Source organism: Poecile atricapillus, chromosome W (assembly GCF_030490865.1).
Source record: "Poecile atricapillus isolate bPoeAtr1 chromosome W, bPoeAtr1.hap1, whole genome shotgun sequence".
NCBI classification, from domain to species: domain Eukaryota; kingdom Metazoa; phylum Chordata; class Aves; order Passeriformes; family Paridae; genus Poecile; species Poecile atricapillus.
In genome coordinates, this window is record NC_081288.1 from 32,943,862 (window position 1) to 32,965,830 (window position 21,969).

Genomic DNA, 21,969 nt, shown 5'->3' on the forward strand with positions numbered 1-21,969 from the left:
GATTTTGGTATTCCCACCAATGAGCAGGAGTACAGAACTCTAGACTAAAGTGAGTCTGTATAAGTAAAGGAGTAACCTAACCCAGCTGTAAAACAGGAGGGGAAGGAAGGACATTGCTGTGTTACTGCTTCTGTGCAATGTGCTGTCCACTCTGGTCCTCTTGACCTCTCCAGCTTCCTTCTCTTTCCCCTTTGGCTGCATTTATTTGGTGGAATCGCATTTTGTTTCTCTGCGTGTATAGTTTAAGCTAAAAACCTGAACATTATTCTGTGCATTTGGTTCCATGTACTTCCAAAGATTAGAGGTATGTGCATTTGGGTTTTAGATAGTGACGTTTGTGATGGTCTGGGAGACACGACCAGGTTAGAGCTGTGTGCTCAGCCCCAGTGGAGCAGGCAGCCTAGGACACTCCAGACCAGCCAGCTTCAGCTCTATAAAACTACCTTGTCCTATCTCCATCACAGTTTTTCAATGTGCCAGATAAAACAACCAAACCAAACCTTTGGAAGAAGGCAGAAAATGGAATTTCAGTAAGAAGAGCTATAACTAAATGAAAAGTTTCTGAAAAATAATGAGTTAAACACATACCTGGAAATTATCTAGCTGTTAAAAAATTAAAAAGATAGACCCCAGATTTTGTCTTCTTTTTTCTAGAAAGTGTCTGAAGTTTCTTAAGATGCCTGGTGGGAAGCAGTGACCACCTAGGACCCTGTAGGCTACTATGTCAGGGGAAAATGGAACTACCTTTTAGGGATTTATTTCATTCTGCTTTTCATATTACTAGACTTCTTTTTTGCACTGGGTATGTTTAAATTACATTGATCTTCAGAAAAAAAAACCCACCCCCCAAAAGACCCCAACAAACACCAATAAACAAAACCAACCAAACAAAAAAAACCCAAACGAAACAAAACCAGCTGAATTCATTTCAAAACTTTTTATTTGAGATGTAATATATGAATATAGACTATCAGATTAATGCAGTATCAGGTAAGAAAAGACATTTTTTACCTGCATTAGATGTTTAGGGCAAGCATTCATGGTGTCTGAGGCAGTCCAGCTATTGAATCCTGTGTCTTCAGCTACAACATCAACCAACCAGCCTGCCCAAATTTTCTCTTTATTAGAGAGTGCGACCCTGGACAAAGCAACCAAAACCACCTGAGTTAAGAGAGTCCTGATCGGCCAGTGAAGGAACTTCTCCCTCTGTGCTGGATATGGTGAGAATTGCTTGCTTGTGAAGTGCCTAAAATTGGGTGATGCCAGTTCTCCTTTCTATATAATTTTTTTAACAGCTAATAGATTACCCTGAGTCTTTTATGAACTGTCATGAAGGCACTTACTTTGCTTTGTTTTAATTTCCCAGGAGTATATTTTTATTTCTTTCAGTTTCCTAAGTTGTCCTTACCTATGTTTTTATGTCCCATTTCTTGCCCCATGATAAGATCATCAGAACAACACTTCATGATTTGGCCTTATAGATGCATCAAAACTTATGTGCAGTGGGAAACATTGCTTACTAAATTTAAACATCAAGGTGAACTGTTATTTACATGCAAGACAGCTTTACTGCTATGATAATTTATTTATTGCATTTCTAGTGTACTGGGAGCTTTGCAGCACATTTTGCTAGGTGTGCTCTCTGCCCTTTGAATGCTGCTATTTTGGAATTTGCCTGAGAATAGAAAGCTGGTTGATCTAGTCTTGAAGCTTGATATTTGTCTTTTGAAAGTGAGAAAAAAAAATGTAATCACCATTCTTTTTAAGCATATGGAAAAATGTAAATAGCAAGTGTGAGCAATTGCAATTTCCTTTCTCTTTTAATCACACTGTGCAGGAATATATACAGGTTTTATGATCTGATTGCCTTCTTCATTCAGTGTAATTCACCACCATAGGGATAAGTACTGCAGGGTAGGTACTGTGAGAGGTAAAATATATATTCTTCTTCAAGGTGGTGCATTCTATCTGCTTAATAAATCTGCTTCCAGCAGCTATAGCCAGGCATTAATAATGTAATTTGTGTCAGTCCATAGGGGCCTGGCAGCAGAGGAATTAGGACACCTGGCCACAGAGCCAGAGTTGTGAGTACAGGTTGTGCTCCAAATGTGTGCTGACAGTGGTTCCCAAGGGATCGTGCTTTAAATGAAGGCTTAGTCATGCAGGCTAGCAAGTGGAAGGTGAGCAGGTGTGGTGCCAACAGCCTCATGCTGGTCCTTGCTGCTTCTGCATGTTTCTGGGCATGCTTTTAACTGTATTCACCCAGGTGTCATCCAGGACTCAGGGAAACGATGGATGTGTTGTAGGTATATATCACTGCCCTCTTACACATGGATTTAGTGGTAATCAGGAAAATATTCCCAAGTCCCCCAGCAAGGTGCATGGTGTGCTTCAGATTGAGAAAGCTTCTGTGCATCAAAGGGAGACAGCCTTAGCTTTCCCAGAAGTAAGATGTAAGAGCAGTATGTGCTGTTACTCCGCTAATACAGTGATTAAATTTTCTGGAACCTTATTCCAAAACTAACAACAATTCTTAATGTGGCACTGGATGTTCTGTTGGGCCCCACTGGATGCAAAGGCATCTAGTCAACCAATAATGTCTTTACTAAGTTCTACTGCACAGATCCAAAGCTTTCTCTTGCCGAAGATGGCCATTTGGTACACCCTTATTTAAATGCACAGGCTGTCCTTGAAGCATGTTATTCTTAAAATAGATTGGGAAGATGATATTATTTGCAAACAAATGGAACAACAGTGTCAAATCTGGTGGGGTAGCACTGTGCAGTCAATTGAAATCAAGACTTAATAACTTCTCTGGTAGGGGAAAGAGGGTATTCTTCTTAGCTGGCAGTAAAGTTTCCTGCCAACATTTTTGATCTGCTATTGTTTCAGTCTTCTTTAAAAAGTATCATATAAAGCTCCAGCTCTATTATATTTCTGCAAGCTCTTTGTCAATCTCTTGGAGTCTCTTGGAGCTCTGGTGCCTGTGCTGGATGAGGCTTTGATCACCACTCCTAGCAAAGAACAGCTGCTCCTTTTCTCTGGACCTGTGCATCTGAGGTGCATCAGTCAAGGAGAGTTATGTGCTATAGCGCTCAGTCTAGTGAATTACTGATGCTAAAGAGGGAAGATCCTGCTGCTATCTTGTGCTCTGTTCCTCCCTCATCAGGCTGCATAGTTCCAGCTGTCCTCTTCACTGTCTCTAGAACTCATCTAACTGTACAGTGACCTAATTCAACTCAGCAGCACTAAATCATAAAATAATTCCAAAACAGAAGCAAAGTATAGGGTTTTTGCTGCTTAGTAAGTTGAATTTTCTTTATTTTACAGATAGAGCATAATAAGTTATACAAAGGTGGAGCTGAAGCTCCTCTGTCTTTGGGAAAGGGGAAACAGACAAGGAAGGGAGAGAAAGAAAGTGATGGAGCAGGACCATTGCATCTTAAAGCAACCAGCCATTGCTTTAAGCAAACAAATCCTCTCTGTTACACATCTGGCTATACTCATATCATCTCAACACCTCTCTGCCTCCAGGCTTCCTTCTGCGAAGTAATGATGTTCTGCTATTGCCATTTTACAGGAGAAAGCACAATTAGCTGGTCTCTTGACAGGGCAAGAAACTGAAGGTGAGTGACTAGAGGTGAGTGTTTGAATCACTGGCCATTCCTCCTTAGCAGAAGGGGCATCTAATCTTTCATCCTCCCTCATAATTCCTGCTCTTATATGGTAACTGTAGTTCTGCTTATGAGCACACAAGAATATTTTAATACTGCATTGCAAAGGCAGAGTTTTGGTATCTTTCTCTTGTCCTTTCATCCATGAACTATTACAAATAATCTGCTAGCCAGGGGGCAGAATGAAGGTTGCTTTCATTTGTCGCTGCCCTTTTGTGATCTCACTAGTTAGCTGCCAGAATTTTCTGATTTTTAAGATAAATATGCTAGCACTTGGATTTCAAACTGCAAAACCCTGTTGAGCATATTCATATCCAGGAGTGCTCCTAATTGGAGTTTTTATTAAATTTTTCTTTGTATTCCGGACTAGTAACACAAAAAGATATTATGCTGTTTGAAAGCTTCAAGCTAATAGACACCAAAGATTATCTTGCTTCTACATAATAAAAGTCACGGTGCAGACTGTACATGACACTCAGGGACGTGTTTAAAAGCAGTGTAATCAGCTTTCAGTCTGAGCTTTCTCTTTGCATGCATTTAGAAAATATTCAGACAGAAATATTCTACTCACTGGTCTTGCAGAGCTTGCTTTAACCAGCCACTTGTAAAATCTTTGGGTAGCATGGAACAAAGGCAGAAAATAGCCTATATAACATCTTTGAATGAAGTAACACACTGGAATAGAATGCTTCTGAATGATAAATTAATTGCATTTCAGATCAGTCCCAAATAATTTTTAATTATCTACATTTTGGTCAGTAACCTCTTCTACTTGTGGAAAACATGCAGACAGACTGCACTTTACTTGTTCATATTCTGGGAGTATTTTTGTGGTATGGAATACTTGGTATCCACAATACAAGCTGTACTATTTAGCTGTGATTAGTTACTTAAGTCATTTGTTATTATTTCCATTACCTAATTGGAGGAGAATAATTTATAATTAGCAGGGTGAGTTTGGCTTTCTGAATAAGGCAGTAATTTGTGGGATGGGGTTTAACAGGAAGTGGAATTAGGACATTTTCTCTTTCCTTGATTATACAGGTCTTGTCCTTAGAATCAATCCTGGAAAGTTAAGTTATTCTTAACACTTCAGGAAGGGAATATCTTGGTTTTAGGTACTGTATGTTATTTAAAAAGGAATGCAGCTCTACACTTGATAATAATTGTGAGAGGAATTGTCAGTACAGTTTGGTTTATGTCAGGGTGTATACAACATGTGCATTGTGTCTATTGTGTACTTGGATATCTTTGATCTATGGGCTGTGGCTCTTCAAGTCACCCGTCAGCTTGGACCTGTGATTAGTGATAGAACTGTAGACAGAGACTAAAGGTTTGGTGCAGGGTTCTAGTTAAAGCCACTCCTTGCTCTTAAGGTGGCTTCTTGGTACCTTCTGTTCTGTGGTACATGTGGGTAAATGAGTTAGGATTTTTGATAGTTAAGAGCCAGGAGTTTATTGCTGCTTCCACTTTTGGTTGGACTGGAAGTGTTTATAAGGATACATTTAATGTTAAAGTCAGGATAATGATGACAGTCAGGACTAGTTGGAGACTTCAGCTTCTGCTGAATCTGTATAGGGATATTATACTCTGGGTAGCAGTATTAACTCTGGACAAATCAATGTCATTATGTTGCTTAAAATATTATTTCAAGCTTCAGTTTTGGATTGATTTTAGTAAGTTATTCTTTTTCATCTGAAGTTTCAGTTCGATCTGTATTTGGCTTTCAAATTGCATTTTGAACTCTGCCCAGTGAAAATGAGAGACTGAGAAATAGAGCAAGACTGAAATAAAAATAAATAAAAATAAAAAGTGACAGGACAGTGCATTGAGCCTCTCACTGGTCAGTGGTGAGTGTTTGAGTATTGCTTGGAGGGTAATTTCAACCTCTGAGCTTATACAGAAATGGTATATTAGATGTTGCAGTGAATTATATTCAGGAGGTGCTTGCTACTCTTCAAGGATTATACAGAGGGACTTGTGTGATCTGCTTTCTGACTCAGATGTCTGCATTAAATACCTGCTTCTAGATGGAATTAATCAGGTCTTTTTACTTTTTTTTTTTTAATATTGGCAGTAGCACTAATGAGGATCACTGACTTTTCAGTAGTCCTTCTCTGGAATTTCCTTAGATTGTTTTGTTCAGTGATCGATCTTCTTGTCAGTTATTTTAAATAACGTTTTGAGTCCTTTTGGCAAATACAGAAATACTGTGAAGATGGGAAAGCTAGAGTGAAGGTAGGTTAGTTCATTCCAGCTTTGTTCAGGCTTGATCTAACTCTGAAGCAAATGCTTTTCCACAAAATGTTGGGTGGAGACATCCCAGATTCTGTAGCTCAGCCAGTCTGGCTATTTCTGTTGGAAAATTTTATTTATTTTATACTTCTGTTCAGGTCAACTTTCTGCTTGTTTCTTCTTTCTGACACATGTACAGACTCACCTGGTTCCTATACATTTGATAGAGTTTTCCCAACAAGTTCAGTGGTGTGAAAATATTCAGTAAACAATACTTAATCACCCTGCCCCACCCCTGGAAAGAAAATTGTAGTGGTGAAGAGGCTTGAACAGGAATTGAATCTTGCTTATCTGAGGGTTGGTATGAACACAGAATTCATTAATCTGCAGCTCTAGCTCAGGCAGGCATTTTCATTGCTCTTTCCTCCTCATTTCCCCTCATTCTCTTGGCTGCTTGTCCTTGTCTGGCTCTTCCTCCATGATGGTTGTGAGTATGACTACAGAATATGTTGGACTGTGGAACTGTTCTGGATAGAAAAAATTATTATGATATTGGTGGTACAGATTATATTTCAGCTGATTCACTTCCTTAGGAGACTACACAAATGTTTATGCTGGGAGGACACTGTGAGAACCAGGATTGGAGGTGGAGTAGGAACGGCTTCAGCTGGCAAAAGCATCATTGCTGCCAAAGCCTCAGTCCCAGGAAAGTGCTGTGAAAGCAAAGGCAAAGATGATCAAGTGACCAGATATGGTGTTGGCAGTGGATCTGCTTGGAGCAGGGTGTTGGACTAGGTGAGCTCCGGAGGTCCTTTCCAACCTTAATTATTTTGTGGTTCTATGATTCAGACTTAAATCCTGTTTCAAGCATCCTTTGGCTCTGCCAAGAATTGGCACACATTTCATTCAGCACAAATACAAAGATCAAATATCAAAACTGTTTAACAGAGATAGAGGCCCTCTGAACATTTGGTACGTTCAACATAGTAAAAGTCAGATCACATCCATACAATTTTTATTTATTAAGAAGAACACTATTGTTACTTTTCTTTATTCTTTTCTGCCTTATCATAAGTAAGAATTGTGAACACAGCACTAGGTAGTCTGCTGTATTTCAACTTGTTAAAATTTGTTAGTCGTAAATGTTATGAAATATGAAAGGGTGATGTCTAGGTACAAACACATGCCAAATTTTCTGTGGTACTCATGCCTGTTCTTACATAGCCAATGACAAAGCAGGCAGTGCCTTCTGTGGTATGAAACTATCCTTGAAAGCTCTGGTATCATCTCTCAGGATCAGGGCCACAGTAGTAGGTAGTAGGCTGTATGTATAGTGATGTTGAACATATACCTGTTTCCTTCTTCCTTGTCATGAAGCTGCTGCTGAGAGCCCTTTTCCGTTCCAGGTGCCTGGACTCGTGCAAAATGCAGAGGGAGCAAAAGAGAAGGCAGCCCCACTGTAGCTGCTGTAATGCAGATATCAAAGAAAGTGCTGAAGTCCATGGTTCCCATCCATCTGGCATGTCCCCCCGGTATTCCAACTCTGTCAGCCCCTACTATTTTCCAGTGAGATGATATTAAAAAAGACCACAACATATTGCACAAAGAGATCCAAGGCCAAAAAAGGAGCACTTTGTCCAGGGCTCAAAGTGATATACCATGCTTTTTCAGCAGCCTGCACATTATCAGTTAAAAAAAATCCGTAAAATTCTTTTTATGCATGAAAGTAAAAACAGGACACCTAATGCTAAAGTGTAAATATAATGTGTTCTGTAGTATTTTGCTGTGTGGTTTGCTGCCTCATGTGGGTCTGCTGCCAGATGTCCATGGTGAGAGAAGATCATATGTACTGACCAGTCACTGTGTCCTGTGAGTGGGGTGAGCCAGGCTGTAGTCACAGCACCTCTACTTGTCAGTGATGTCTGTGGTGAGACAAAGTAATCCTGAAGGAGAAGCTGCCCTTTTAAAGGAAGGCAGAGAGCCATTGCACATTACATGTTGGCATGATATATACTGGTTATTTGAACTAGAGAGGGCAAAATACCTTAGGCCTGTTGCCCAGGCTTTATGAGTTTATTTGAGTTTATCTGACAGCTTGCTGTCCCCACTCTGTACCTCACCCAGGATGTGCAAGGTGCCTCTGAGTCAGCTGCTGCATCACCTCTATTTACATCATGGCTGTGGTCTGGAGTATAATAGGCCTGATTCATGTTGATTCATCAGCAGCTCAAATGTCTATACAGTCTGTGCTACATTATTTTTCTGGGACATTATTTTTCTCCTTTCTTCCTTTCTGAGGTATTCCTACTCTTCACCACTCTTTGCCATTAGCCAAGCTTGATTATGGGAAGATTCAGTGTTCTGCAGTGAGTTGCTAGAAGTTCTTCCTTCTCCTGCCCCCACCTCGCCTCCCCCTCATGTCAGATGGGTCCTCGCTGTGCTGCCAACCTGTTCGTGTCTGCAGGGGGCTGCCCCTTCAGTTCTTGATGGCCCATTGAGGCAAGTATTTGGCAATTTTGTTTCTTCTGCTTTTCTGCTCACTCAACTGGATCCTAATCTGTTCTTGTCCCTTTTAACTTCATGCAGAGCTGAAGAACATTATGACACAACGACATTAAAAGCATTGCAAAATGCTCCTGTATTTTCTGCACAGCAGTTGTGGACAAAGCTCACAAAATACTGTGTTATTATGAGCTTCAGGGACAAATAATGTCTACTGTACACAGGCTGCTTCCTTGCTGCTGTGAATGCTCCTTTCTGAGCCCCTGGTGCTCTCTACAGGGCAGATGCACCCTAAGCATTTGTTTACCTAACCTCAGGACTTTCCTCCTTCACCCTATACTCAGCCTTTCATTCCCATCCCTGCTCCATCCTGCTGGCTGTGTCCCTGCAACTGCGTGCCAGGAAATGGATTGAAACCTATTGCAGAAATGATTAAAACTGAAGGAAATTTCTGAGGGTTATTTATACTCCTGATGGCTGCAGCAGTGTAGTCAGCAGCACAGCACCATCATCCAGTTATCAGGCAGTGCCTGGCAGAAAAAGTGGCTCTGGCTGGATAGGAACCTCTCTGTTGTCTTTGCCCTGCAGAAGACTAAGTTTTGTGGAGCTGCTCACGCCTGACAGGGGCCTGTCAAAGGAGCTTCAGTGTAATAAGAGGGGGGGATCCAGAGGATTGGCTCAGCAAGGCCTTGAAGAGGTGGTGGGGCAGGGTGAGAAGAATGGGAAGATAGGTGGAAAAGAGGGTAGGATAACTCAGTGCATGTAGACAAGGCTGGGGATGCTGTCAGAATGGAGATAGGGTTAGAGTAGGCTTTACTGGGGAGGGAGAGAGCTGAGCATCAGATCAAGTAGAGGGGTGTTGAAGGGGACTGTCATATATTGCCCAACAGGTATAGCTAGAAAAAGCTCTGACACGCTTCCAAACACGCTGACTTTCAGTGGCATGGAGATGAGTTTATGTGCCTGAAAATCTACTTGGTTCCTATCCCTATAATTTAATAAAAATAAGACCTGCCCTTACAGATACTGCCTTGGTCATGTTCTCAGGCCATCACAGCTCCAAAAGCCACACGAATACAACCAGAAGAAAAGACAGAATGTGCGGGGAACTGGCAGTTGGTGGAAAAATTCAAAGGCAATTCTTCTTGCCAGCTTTCCTAAGGTCTCTAACTTCCTTAAACAGTCTCTGCCCAGCAGTAGATGTTACATTCTCTGGGCTCCATAGAGATCAAACACCTTTACTGTCTAAAAATGCTCACCTCTCAGTTTTAAAGCTGAGTCCCTCTTGGCTTTCATCAAAATTAGCAGAGCTACCCAAATAGTAGATATGATGAGGATCAGTCTTTTTCTGTTACCTTTCTGCACATTTTCCCCTGCCTCATGCTAAATATGCCCACTGTTGTGTCAGAGCTCTGTCCCTAGGCTTGCCATGGCACAGACACTGCGTGGAGGAAGTCCCCTAGCCTATGGTAACACACAGACCTCATGTTTTGGGTTAGTGAAGGGTAAGCAATGGTGTACAATTTCAGGGAGGATCACTGGTTTGCAATCTCTCCAGGAAATTGTAATGTTCACTTAGCCACTATCCTTAGTCTGAATACGTTAAGCCCACTGGTGAAAAGATAGCCACAATTTAAGTTAATTGTGCAGTTACTGGAAACAATAAGAGCTCTCTTTGTAGTTAGTCCTCCCACTCATGGTATCAGCTAGTTTTGTATCCTTGCTATCTCACACCACAAACCAGTGGGGAAAAAACAGTAATACTTGACTCTTTTTTTAAGTGGAGGAGGCAACATTTTTGCCTTCTGTGCAGCTTTATTCACCAGCAAGTTTGCATTTAACTGCAATTTTCAAATGTCTCCCAAAAGATTATCACAGATATCCTGAGAAATATCAGCAGTGGAACTTCCACTTTATTGTGAAGAAGGAAAACAAGATGAAGTGAAACTGAGGGAACTGGTGACAGGACTTTCTGTCTCTAGCTTTAGGTTTAGTTTGTTAGAAACTGTTAAATAGGGAAGTGAGCTGTTTTCAAAAGATTTTTTGATAAATTGCAATCCAATGCTTCCATACTTTTCTCTCCCATTTACACCACAGGGCCATGGAATAGGTAATGAGGTAGTATTCTGTCTCACCAGTCCTTAAATCCAGAGAAAGCAAGAGAAAGAAAAATAGGCTGTTTGCCTCTGAAGTGCTAGCAGTTGACTCCAAAGGATCATGACAAAGCTTCTCATTGATAGGAGCATGCTCTTCTTCAAGTGTAAGAACACTATTTTGGGCTTTATGGATATGGGCTCCAATGCTGGCAAGATTTAGATACTGCTGTGCGAAAAACTTTTCCCTGGACATTCAGAAGGAATTTTCAGTAGCTCTGCACATTTACTCTCCGAAGCAGGGGTTTCTATGTGCTTTCTGTGGACAAATGCTGGTGAAAGCAAATGAAAAACCATGGCACCTAAATTAAAGCCAGAAAAACTGCTTAGAAAACCAGATTGTTCCCTTTCCCTTTTCTCAGTCAGTCATCTCAATTCTTATGGAAACCTTCTTAACAATTGCAGCATAAGCATTTGTATGACTTTGTGGGGAACTATATTGCAAAAATTGCATATTTTTTCCCAGGGGCTGTTTTTCATCTGGATCAGTTCCTTAATCTGGTTAACCATGCAGCCACACAAATATTTATGATGGCACAGTACAACAGATGATCTGGGAGAAGTTGTGGGAGTGAGAGAAAGTGGGGACTGCTTTATTGGTAATCATGTTCACTTAAAAGAATACCAAACTGTAGCTTAAAGAAGGAAGGAATAGCAGTAGAATGACACATCTGAGAAGGGAGTTAGGGCATATGCATTATCCTCCAGAAATGAAAATACAGCTTCAAATATCAAATGGTGCTGTTACAAGGGATGAATATCAGCTGACACAGCCATTTCCAAATGTTGTAATCTGCAGGCGGAGAGCCTTTTCAGTATTTTGATCTGTCTGAAACTTCACTTTTGAGGAAGCTGGGAAGCAGAAGATGCAGATGGTGGATCCAAACAGGAAAAGCAATGATCTGCCTGTAGATGACCCTGTGCCTCCATGTGATTCACAAGATCTGAAGTGAGATGCTATGTGAGCATGTTTTGGATAAATATGCTGGTGTCTCTGTGTGTTTGTACAAATGGGTTCTTGCATATTCTTCTCCTGAAGGTACTTGTTGTGGGTTTCTTCTGAATGGGTTCTGTCACCAGAAGGAGATAATTGCACACAGATGTATTTACTGCTATTTTCTTATGAAGCTATGCTACTTGAAGTATTCTTCTGGGCCCTGCACGTTGCAATGGCACAATAGCCTTTCCAAGTCCTCACAGAAAGATGACGCGGCTCCTTGTCCATATTGCTGGTGTTCATCCTCACTGCTGGCACTTGGTACTTGGGTTTGCATGGCTTTGGGAAGGGGCCGTCTCTGTACCTGCCCATACCCACCAAAACTGACTTTGCCGGGCCTTTGATGGCCTCTGACATTTCCTTAAATATGTCTGAGTTTTATGCCAAAGTATCCTAATTCCAGTGCATTCAGGTTGAGAGGAGAAAAATTGAATGAATGCTGTTTCCTGCTTCCTGAGGCTCTACTACATTTTTTAAAACCCCTCAGAGACAATTTCCAATCCAGAAGGGAGTTCAAAACATGCTTCACCATTACTAAGCTAAAGCAGTTGCCAAGTCTATTCAGAGCCTTACAGCTACATGTGCTATGAAATGCCTTTCTGGACAGAGGTTCAAAGTGCTGGGCTGTGTCAGTGCTGCAGTTTCAACTCCCAGTTTGTAGCTGTTCTTTCTCTACAGGACCCAAGGACAAATCCAAGCTAATTTTGAACATGTTAACTCAGTTGCCTACAGCAGTCTAGTTAAGGGAGCAAGGAGTTAATAAAAAATGTCCTGTCAAAAAATCAAGGTAGATTAGGCAGCAATGAGCTCCATAGTGCTGCAGGTTTATGACTGTCCCTGGTGCAAAAGAGAGAAGTTTGGTTCTTTTCACATGGTACAGTATTTTGGGGGCTATCATACCTTTACATTGTGAGGGACTATGCTTCTTGAATACTGCTGAGAAAAGTATTCCCTGTTCACATCTGCCTTTTAAGAGATTCTCTAGACACTATTGCATATAGTGTCATAGTTGTACACAAGGTAAGAATAGAGCTTTCTGCTCTGTAGTCAGTGTTGTAGGAGGATGGACTATGTTCAAGTACTTTGATTCTAGACTAAATGCCAAGTCTGATTTAGCCTGGCATGTCTTGTATTAGTGTTTCCAGGGACACATGAACCAGTTCCTTTCAGAAATGTTTTTTAATGAATGAAGTTCTGAATATCCAAGTGACACTTCATTATTCACTGCTACTTTATTTCAGTAGATGTTCAGTAAGTATCTCCCTAGCTTTTAAGTGAATAATATCATTATACCTTCACTTCTTCAGAGGCTCCCAGGATCAAAGATGTCAACTGCACTGTGATCTTCATTAAAAGGGAAAGACAACAGGGAGAGGGCTGGCTCATGCAGTGAAAAGATATTTTAAAACTCTTTGTCTCTTCAGACCATAATAATGGAAAAATGACTCTCACTGGGTAATGGATGTAGGGTAAGAAGCAGAACAGTGCTGAAATTAGACAATTTGGTAGTTTTCTTCTTTTGTGCATGGGGAAAGTGCTTTCCAGATCATTACAAATGCTTTGTTTCCCCCACGTTCAACTACATTGTAGGAAACCTGATGGGAAGAATGACCTTGGGAGTAGGTTTACAGTTTCAGCTGCTCCAAATATAAGGGCAGGATTGTTGGCTTATAAAGCTATGACTGAAAAAGTAGCAAAAATTAATCAATTGCAGGACCAGAAATACGGACAGCTGTTTTAGTGCTAATGTTGTACCTCTGCATAACTATACCAGAACCCTGAGGGCACCCCCCTTTTCTGACTCCTCTTGCCCAGCCCTCTGGGGCTCCCCCCACACTGCCTACAGCCCAGGATCCCACATCAGCCCCCTGGGGATGTTGGTCCCTGCCCAGTGATTCTTCAGCCCCTCTCCAGCTGCCCTCTTCAGCCCCTCTCCAGCCCTGCTCAGCTGTGAGTGCCCCAGGCTGGGACCACCACAGGCCTATGTCCCCATCCCCACAGAGTTACCCAGTGCCTCTGCCCAGGACTCTCTTGGGTTTCCTGGTACCTCCCCAGCATTTCTGTTTTGCCACCTCTCATAGGAAGACCCCAGCCCTTGCAAGGCCCTCACAAGTCAGGTTGCTTTTGCTGGAATTCAGCCAGCACCTTTCTGAGGGGTTTTTCCTGGTGCTTTCTCAGATACATGAATACATCTGAGCTGACTAAAAATATTCTTATCTATTATTCAATAATCTCTTCATCTTTCACCTTGCTGCCGGGTTGCTTTGTAAAACTTTAACAATAAGCTCATTTGATTGAAGTGGAGATAAGGAGTCAGCTCATAAATGCAGATTTTTGCTGGGGAGCGATTTGTGAAACCCACATGCCTTTGGCCTGTCTGCTTGTTTCAAGACCTACAGATACTACCATAGGCAGTGCCCTAAGAAGTGTGCGCTTGCTTATTTCCACAGACATTTCAAGTATGTAACATAGGACAAACACGTTCTTTACCCTTTATTTAAAAATATCTATAACAAAAGCACTGAGCTCGACTCTAATACCCAGGAATAGCAAATGAGCTATTCACCAGTATGAAGCAATGCTCTAAACAGAGTGTTTTCATCACCGTATTTGTTTTTTTTTTTAATGATTCTTTTTCATCAGAATATTTGGTGAATGTATTTGACAATGTTGCCTTTAAGAGTTTATGACAGCCACGTGTTTGAGGCTGGAAGGGAGGGAGGAAGGGAGGGTTACTAATGTGAGAAGATATTGCAGACCACAACAACCCCCTTTCCCTCTTGTCCTGTGTTGGCTATTATGACACGGTTCTGGTTTTGGAAATACATGGTTTCTATTTTTGCTCCTGAAAAAAAAAGAAAGGGAATATATTTTTCAACAACATTGTGAGAAGAAACTGTCATTTCCCAGCCTGCACAACATTTGCATGCACTATACACAGGTGATGTGAGAACGTCTGTTTCATGAAGATTTGTTCAGGAGTGATAAGGGAAGCCTATCTCTAGCCCAGGCCATGGTAGTATGTGTGCTCTGAAACACTTGTCCTACCAACCTCAGAAAACTCTACTACAAGGTATCTGAGGGGTTGCCCCAGTACAAATTGGTGGTTATCTGTCACCTTCTCTTCCTTTTGCCACCAGTGTGATAGGTGTGATAGCAGTGACTTTTTTATGCTTGCTGAAGAATCTCTTTCACTTGAGGTATCCCTCTGGGTTTCCCGTGTAAGAAGTGCTGAAAAATAAACTATCTATTTTCTCAGGACTTCATGGAATCATGGTCTCAAAGGAAGGGACGGTTAAAAGCTTTTTTTAGAAAAGAACTTATCAATTAAAAATTAATTAAAAATATCTTAATAGACCTCTTTGGCCTTAACTGTACTGAGAAAATATACTGATCTAACACATAACTTGCATAAACCACAGTTGTGTATAATACCGTCAGAGCATGTCACAAATTTCTGCCCTTGCTCATTCTAAGGACAAAATGATGTTTAACATTGGGATAGTTAGAAAACAATTTTATTTCATACATTTTAACACTGCATTTTCCCTGTACAGTGTTGAGCTTAGTTATTATAATTTTGTCTTCAGTAAAGTGTTTCTAGTTTTGTTGTTGTGGCTGTTGTTCCCTAAGGGTATTTGGAAATGAGATTTAGCATTTAGAAAAATGCTTAGATATAACAGACCTCCAATAATGAAATCAATGAAAAGAGTATTTTTAACTATAAATCCTGAATACTTTATCATTAATACATGAAAATTGCTATTGTTTGTTGGGTACTGAGTTTTCCATTCCTGGTGCATGTAACCACTTATTTCTCCTGGGCATATTCTGTGGACATCTGGAAATCTCCATTCAGAAGGGCCAGTTGACATGTTTTCCACCAAAGTGTATGTCAGATGTGCCAGAATCCATAGGGAACCTTTTGAAAAAAGAGGGCTGTGTGACCAGTGCAGTGTTATGGCATTATGACCAATAAGCTAGTTTAATTTGGAAGCAACAGCAGAAATTTCCTGTGAGGTAGAAATAAGTGCAATTTTTCTTTCACTTACCTGGAAAAGTTGGCTTACTTCAGATCTGGAAGGAGGCATGTATGGCTAGGCAGGATTCAGGAACTTTCCAACAGTGACTCTTCCTCACCTCTGTGCAAAGGTGATCCATATTTTGCTATATGTGCCTTCTCAGGAGACAGATTTTTCTTCTGGGGGAGCTCTTCTCCATGTTTCCTTGTTGACAGCAGCTTGTCTGCTTTACCCTACGTCTCCCCATTTTTATCTGAACCATTGAGGGCATCTGGAGGTAAAAGGAAAGTCCCAGATCAAGAACTTTGAAATGGCCAGTGCTCACTTTCCCTAATGACCATAGCATCAGCAAAGGTGCCAGTGGGGCCTACACTTGCAGATTTCTTGATTTACATACCTGTAGATTACTGAAATATGATAATGTGTTAAAAAAAGACTCTTTCTGAGTCTTGTTTTCCAAATATTGGCCCAGAGCAAGTTTTCACAGCTGATACACAATGGCCTGATAGAAATATTTGTGGTAGAAGTTCTGCCGCGTCTTTAATACCAGCAACGCTTAGTCACTGGATGACTTTGTTGTCAAAATTACTCTTTCTTTTGCAAATGACAATATGTTTGGGGAATATTGCTTGGTGCTTCTAAGAGTAGAGTCTCTGTGCTGGTTGGTGGTTAGCCAAGCCCACGGGTCCTGGGTGCCAATGTCCCCGTGCAGCTCTGCCAGGAGCAATAAGGGTGGGTGCTCATGCAGCACTTTTTATCTTCAGGTGGGTTCACAGAGGGTGTGGGACCTGCTTCTCACCACCTGCACTCACTCTTGGCTGCTGAGCTCCAGTGGCAGCTCTTCTGTGGCTTGATGCAGGAATGATCCTGGTGGGGCACATGTCGCCTGTCACTCCACATGTTGCTTGGAGAAAAAGCAGCATGTGCCCTAAGCCAGGACATGCAGCACACCCCAGCTCAGGCACTCACTTTTTGCCATGGCTGGTTACCACATCATGACTGCCTGGAGGCAGGACATCTCTATCAGCCTACATAGACAACGATGTCTTTACTAAGATTTTTTTAATGGAAACACACCCATGAAGCATATCGCTTCCTAAATTCTTTTCACTACTCCATGTATGACTGTGGGAGATTTTCTACCTCCTTTTGATCCTGATTTAATTTCCCAGACTTGGAGCACTCCTGATAAAGAATACCAAATAAGTAAAATTATATTGTGTGTCTGAGCAGCATTCAGGGTCCTCATGGAAAAAACGTTGACATGGCAAGCTCATAAGAGGGCACTCTGCCTTTGTGGAAGTGCTGGACGACCTCTCTGTGGACATGACCTTGGGAAATACTCAGAAACAATGGTCTTACATGTTGATATGGACAGAAGCTACCTAGAATTTGGATAAAAAGGCAAATGTATTTGCTGAGCCATTCTTGTTAAGACAACAGCTTGTACTGTTTGATAACAAAATATATTTGTTATCATTGGCCTAATTTAGCAGCAGGTTTTGTTCAGCACATAATGTATAAAAACCCTTGAAAAATAATATTGTGATCCAAGACCACTGCGCTTTAGCTAACATGGTACATTGCCTGCTTTCAGTTAGGCTCAATTCAACGAAAATTAGTGCCAGTTGTGTTTCATTAGTGCACCAAAAAGAGAGTTGTGTTTTTGTTTTCCAGAAAGTTGCTGAATCACATCACTGTGCAGAGTACATTCCTCAAATGGCCTTTCTCTAACAATGGAAAAAAAAATAAGCAAAAAAGAAAGCAGCAACAAACCTGCATTAAAAGTCAAATGAAGAACCATATTATGAGGAAAAGTAATAGTATCCTTTTATTTTATTTTATTATTTCTCTTGCTGCATTGTCTTGGAATTGAAGGGCATAGAGTACTCCTTTTCTGTTTTACTGCTGCATGGCTTGTGCTTAACAATTTATGCTGCAGTGCTAAGACCTGCTCTTGCTCCCCTGGAGAAACACACTAAAGTATTATTAGATCTAAGTGCATGGGAGGAAAAGCTCTTAGTATAATTTTTTATGTATAAATATTGCATACTTTATATTCACCCTTAGACTTTTACCAAAATATAAGTTATCTGATGCACACTCTGGTGGCCAGTCTTTCTGCGAGAAGAACTCACAGGTGCAACATGGTAAATAATGCATGTGCTTGCCACATATTGTGCTCTGTATTTTATTTCTGATTGTTGTTTTTAATTCAAGAATGTGCATACCGCTCGGTCAAACAGATGTTTTTTAGCTGCTATTCCTTTGGTCTCTAAGACTGAAACAGGGTTGGTTTAATAACACAGCTCCCTATCTGTTAGAAAAAGAAAAAATCTCATCCTCTGTTTTATTGGACTATAATAAACACAGCAATGCAGAGGCTTTTGGTACAGATTTCTGTCATGATCAGCAAACACAAATCTGTCTAGGATGGGCCTTCTGGGCTTTACAGCCATACAAATAACTACCAGCTTTCTGGACCTTCACTACAGGTATACATGGCTTAAAGACTTAAAAATTTTTGTGTATGCACATGTGAATTCAAATACATGTGATGTTCTGTTCAGTCACTTAGCCTCTACTGACAATAACTAACTATGACATTTCTGTATATTCTGTCTTCTGAATAGGCTCTGCTTAATACTGCTTCTCTTATGTTGTCTGTGACATGGTTAGCCTTTCTTTAGTTTTTTTGTTCAACAGGAAATGCCAGGCTTTTCTGAGTGCATCTTTCCTTTTCTTCTAGGCACTGCTCTATTACTTTGGCTGTAGGTGTTGGAAGATGAAATTCTGCTCATCTTCCGGGCAAACATATCCCCATCCTACAATGTGCAGATAAGCTGCTAAAATGCTGGGACAGATAGACCTGGGGAAACACTAAGAAATTCCTGACTTCCTGTATGGCACCAAGTGTGAGCACAAAGAAGAGGGATGAAGAGGAGGACGGTAGGTGTGAATCTGCAGCTCTCTTGTCTATCCCCTGAGAGGCAGGTCTGGTGCTGCTCTCCTTGTTTGCAGGACAACTGCTCTGGCCCTTGCGTAGGGCTCTGCTCCCTATGACATTTTCCTCCTCTACCTTTCTCATTCCTTTCTCTCAGGGTCATCACTTAAGGTTGTAAACTCCTCTTGCTAAGGAAAAGAAGGCGGCCTGCTCCCTCTATAGGCTTCCCTGGTTGTTGCTTTCACAAACCAGCTATCCAGGAGATCAGAGCTGCATGCTTTTGAAGACTGTCAAAAATGCTGAAGTGAGATGTGTTTTGTCTTTCTTTTAAATTTAGAGATGGTTTTTGTGTGTGTACATGTGTGTGAATATGCATTTGTGTGTGTATGCATGTGTATGTGCGTGTACATAGCCCACACATGTTCTCTAACATCTACATATAAAACTACTTTTCCTGCAAAAGTCACATAGAGAGCTGTTTTACTGTTTAGTCTTTTCTTTAGAGCAAGTGCATGATCCTTTTGTGTGAACTTGCTGTTTGTTAATGGTTTATGACAGCAACCTCCTGACTGCATCCTACCCTTATTAATGGAAGAGACACCATCTGAGCCAGCAGTTCCATGATCTCGGGCTTCCTCCCCAATGCCCTCTATCCCAACTGCTTTTCTCTCCTCTCTGTTCCAGGACTCTGGCTCCTCAGTTGCACCAGCACTGCAATTTCTGGCATCGTTCTGGTAAGAAAAGCAACCTGTATTAAGAACAACTCTGTAAATAAAAAGCCTATTTGTAATTTGGATCAGCTCAGTGACCCGATTTAGAGCACAAACCCAGAAACAGTAGCAGAGAAGCATGAGTGTGAAGAAGCAGCCAGAGGCAAGGCAGGGAAGGGAGACAGACCTTCCCAAGCTGTCCTTGCAGCTGAAGTCTCCCTTTTGTATAACTGCAGCTGCCAGTGTACCTTTGCTCTGGCACAGCTATCAAAGGGAATTCCCCTGCACTGCCTGAAGTAACACTTTAGGGAAAAACTGACACATTGGTGAGTTATATATTAACCATTATAGAGAGTGGTGGCATGAAAAGGCAGTGAGTTACAGATTAAAAAAAAAAATAGCAACATATCCATTATGCAGGGCATGGGTAAGAACTGGTAGGAAAAAACGGCCCAGCTTTTTCCACTAAATTATACTGTTTTCAATTCTACCATACTTTCAGAAATGTGAATATGTTGTTCAGATGTTTTCAATGTTAATAAAGGCCTCTGAGTGTTTCTTGTGGGTAGCTGAGGGGAGAAGGCAGGAAATGTTTTAGCTAAAATGATGCAGCTATTTCCAAGGAAGTGTCAGAAGAGCAGTATACAAGATTTCAGGAGTTACAGAAAAAAATAATCATAGCAGTCATTCAGCACTGCACTCAGTTTTCCTTCCCAAACTCTGACCTTGCTGTATGTTCAGCATAATCAGAGATCTGCTGCAATGAAGTTTAGGTTCTTATGTCTCTTAGGACACAAATTAATTGCTTTAACTTAAGTTTAAAAGCAGAACCTTGCCAGAGATGACAAATGGGAGTATTATATATCACCAGTAAAATGACTAATGTTTTATTTGTCTTTGAAGTTCCTGGTGAAAGCTGAAGCATAATGGTGAAAGAAAAAATAATTTAAGTTACATAATGCCTCACATATGGAATTGATAATGCTCTGTTTTTATATGGAATACATTGCTTTTCAGTGGTTATGTTCATATATATCTCTATATATATAATGAAGATGATTCCATTTGGCATCCAATATGTGCTGGGCATTTATTCAGGAGATTCAGGAGATTTAAACTTTTTGACTGAAGATGAGATTTTTTTAATAGAATATCCTTCTTTCAGTCAGTGTATTCTGCTGCTTAATGAAAAGAACCCTGTCTATGTTTCAAGTGAGTTGTTTCATTTTCTAGAAACATTTTTTTGACCTTCAAAACCAAGAAATGATCCTTGGTTTAGACTAAAATACCATCTTTTTGAATTGAAAAAAAACAAACCCAAACTACCCCCCCCCCTTTTTTCTTTTTTTTTTCTTCCCCAAAGCACTTCTTACTTTAGTAGTAATATATTTCCTTAAAGTTGTTTGCTTGGAATTGAGTTGCATGAAATTTATGTGGCCAAGACTTTAAGCACTCTTACATAATGAATAATATAACCAAAATCCCTGAGGTCTTCTTATCAGGAACTGAGTTAGACAGGCACTTAGAGAGACCCTTTTTCTACTCCCAATACTATGGGAAGTGTACTCTGCATTTGACAAGGTGAAATAAAAAGGGATTCAGATAACAAAAGGATGGTAACAAATACTAATGCTTACAGGAGAGTTGAGGGTAGGCCCTGTTCAGGACAAGATATTTCTCAAGTGTATTTGGGAAGAGAAGTACTGACAGGGATTTTCTCTCCACCCCTTAGATCTGCTGACCTCTTAATGTGGGTCAGGGTTGCCCTGGCATGTGGAGGCTGCATCTCCTTTCATCCCACCCTGACCTCTTGAAGAAAACAGAGGTATGAGTAAGGGAGATGAATGATTTTGCTTAAGTAGCTGGTGCTGGCTGCCAAGGAGGCAACCTATGACAGGACAAAAGTGGTGAAAGGCAAAAAGGGGTAGGCAGGATTAGGTCAAAAGAAAGGCTAAGCAAAACCAGAGAGAAAAACATTTAGGCAAAGGCTTAGCCCAGGGATGAGTGAAGCAGAGTTTCAATTGAATTGGTAAAACCCAGGATACAAGCGTACTTAGGAAACGTGTGATTGTTGTTTGGGTGCAAGGGCATTGTCTGTATACTAGCATTGCAGATACTGATAATCTCTAAGCTGGTGCCAGAGGTCTGTCACACACACCAATTTGGAATTGCTGCTAGTTTTCTGAGTACAGTATGTACAGATGATTATTACAAGTCTGCAGTAAGAAGCACACAAGTTATGCTTGTACCTGTTATTCAGACTCCAAGGAAAGGGTAAAGAAATGTGGGTCTTTTATGTGATAATTTTGATCAGTCTCATCAGAAAAAAACCCCAAACAAACAAAAACAACAAAACTTTGTACTTGCCTATAAATTAAACACCTGTTGTGATTCAAATACAACAACATCAATTTCGGCTTGTTGTAAATGTTTTGTATGCAGGCTTTGGCAACATCATTTCTCCTCACAGGAAGAAGACTATAAGACAACCCAGCATTACCTTTCAGAGGGTTGTGCCATCATGCTACTCTATTGTACCACTAGGGTGTTGCAAAGAGTGCCTTGCAATGTGGAGCTACCCAAACCTAACAAGGCTTGGGAGTGACGTATTCATTACTATATGCGTGACCTCATCTTCAAAGGAAGATTAGCATTAGCAAATTTATGATGGAAAGGGAGGACTTGGTTTAAAATTAATTTCAGTGACAATAGGATTCAATAAAAAAAATAAA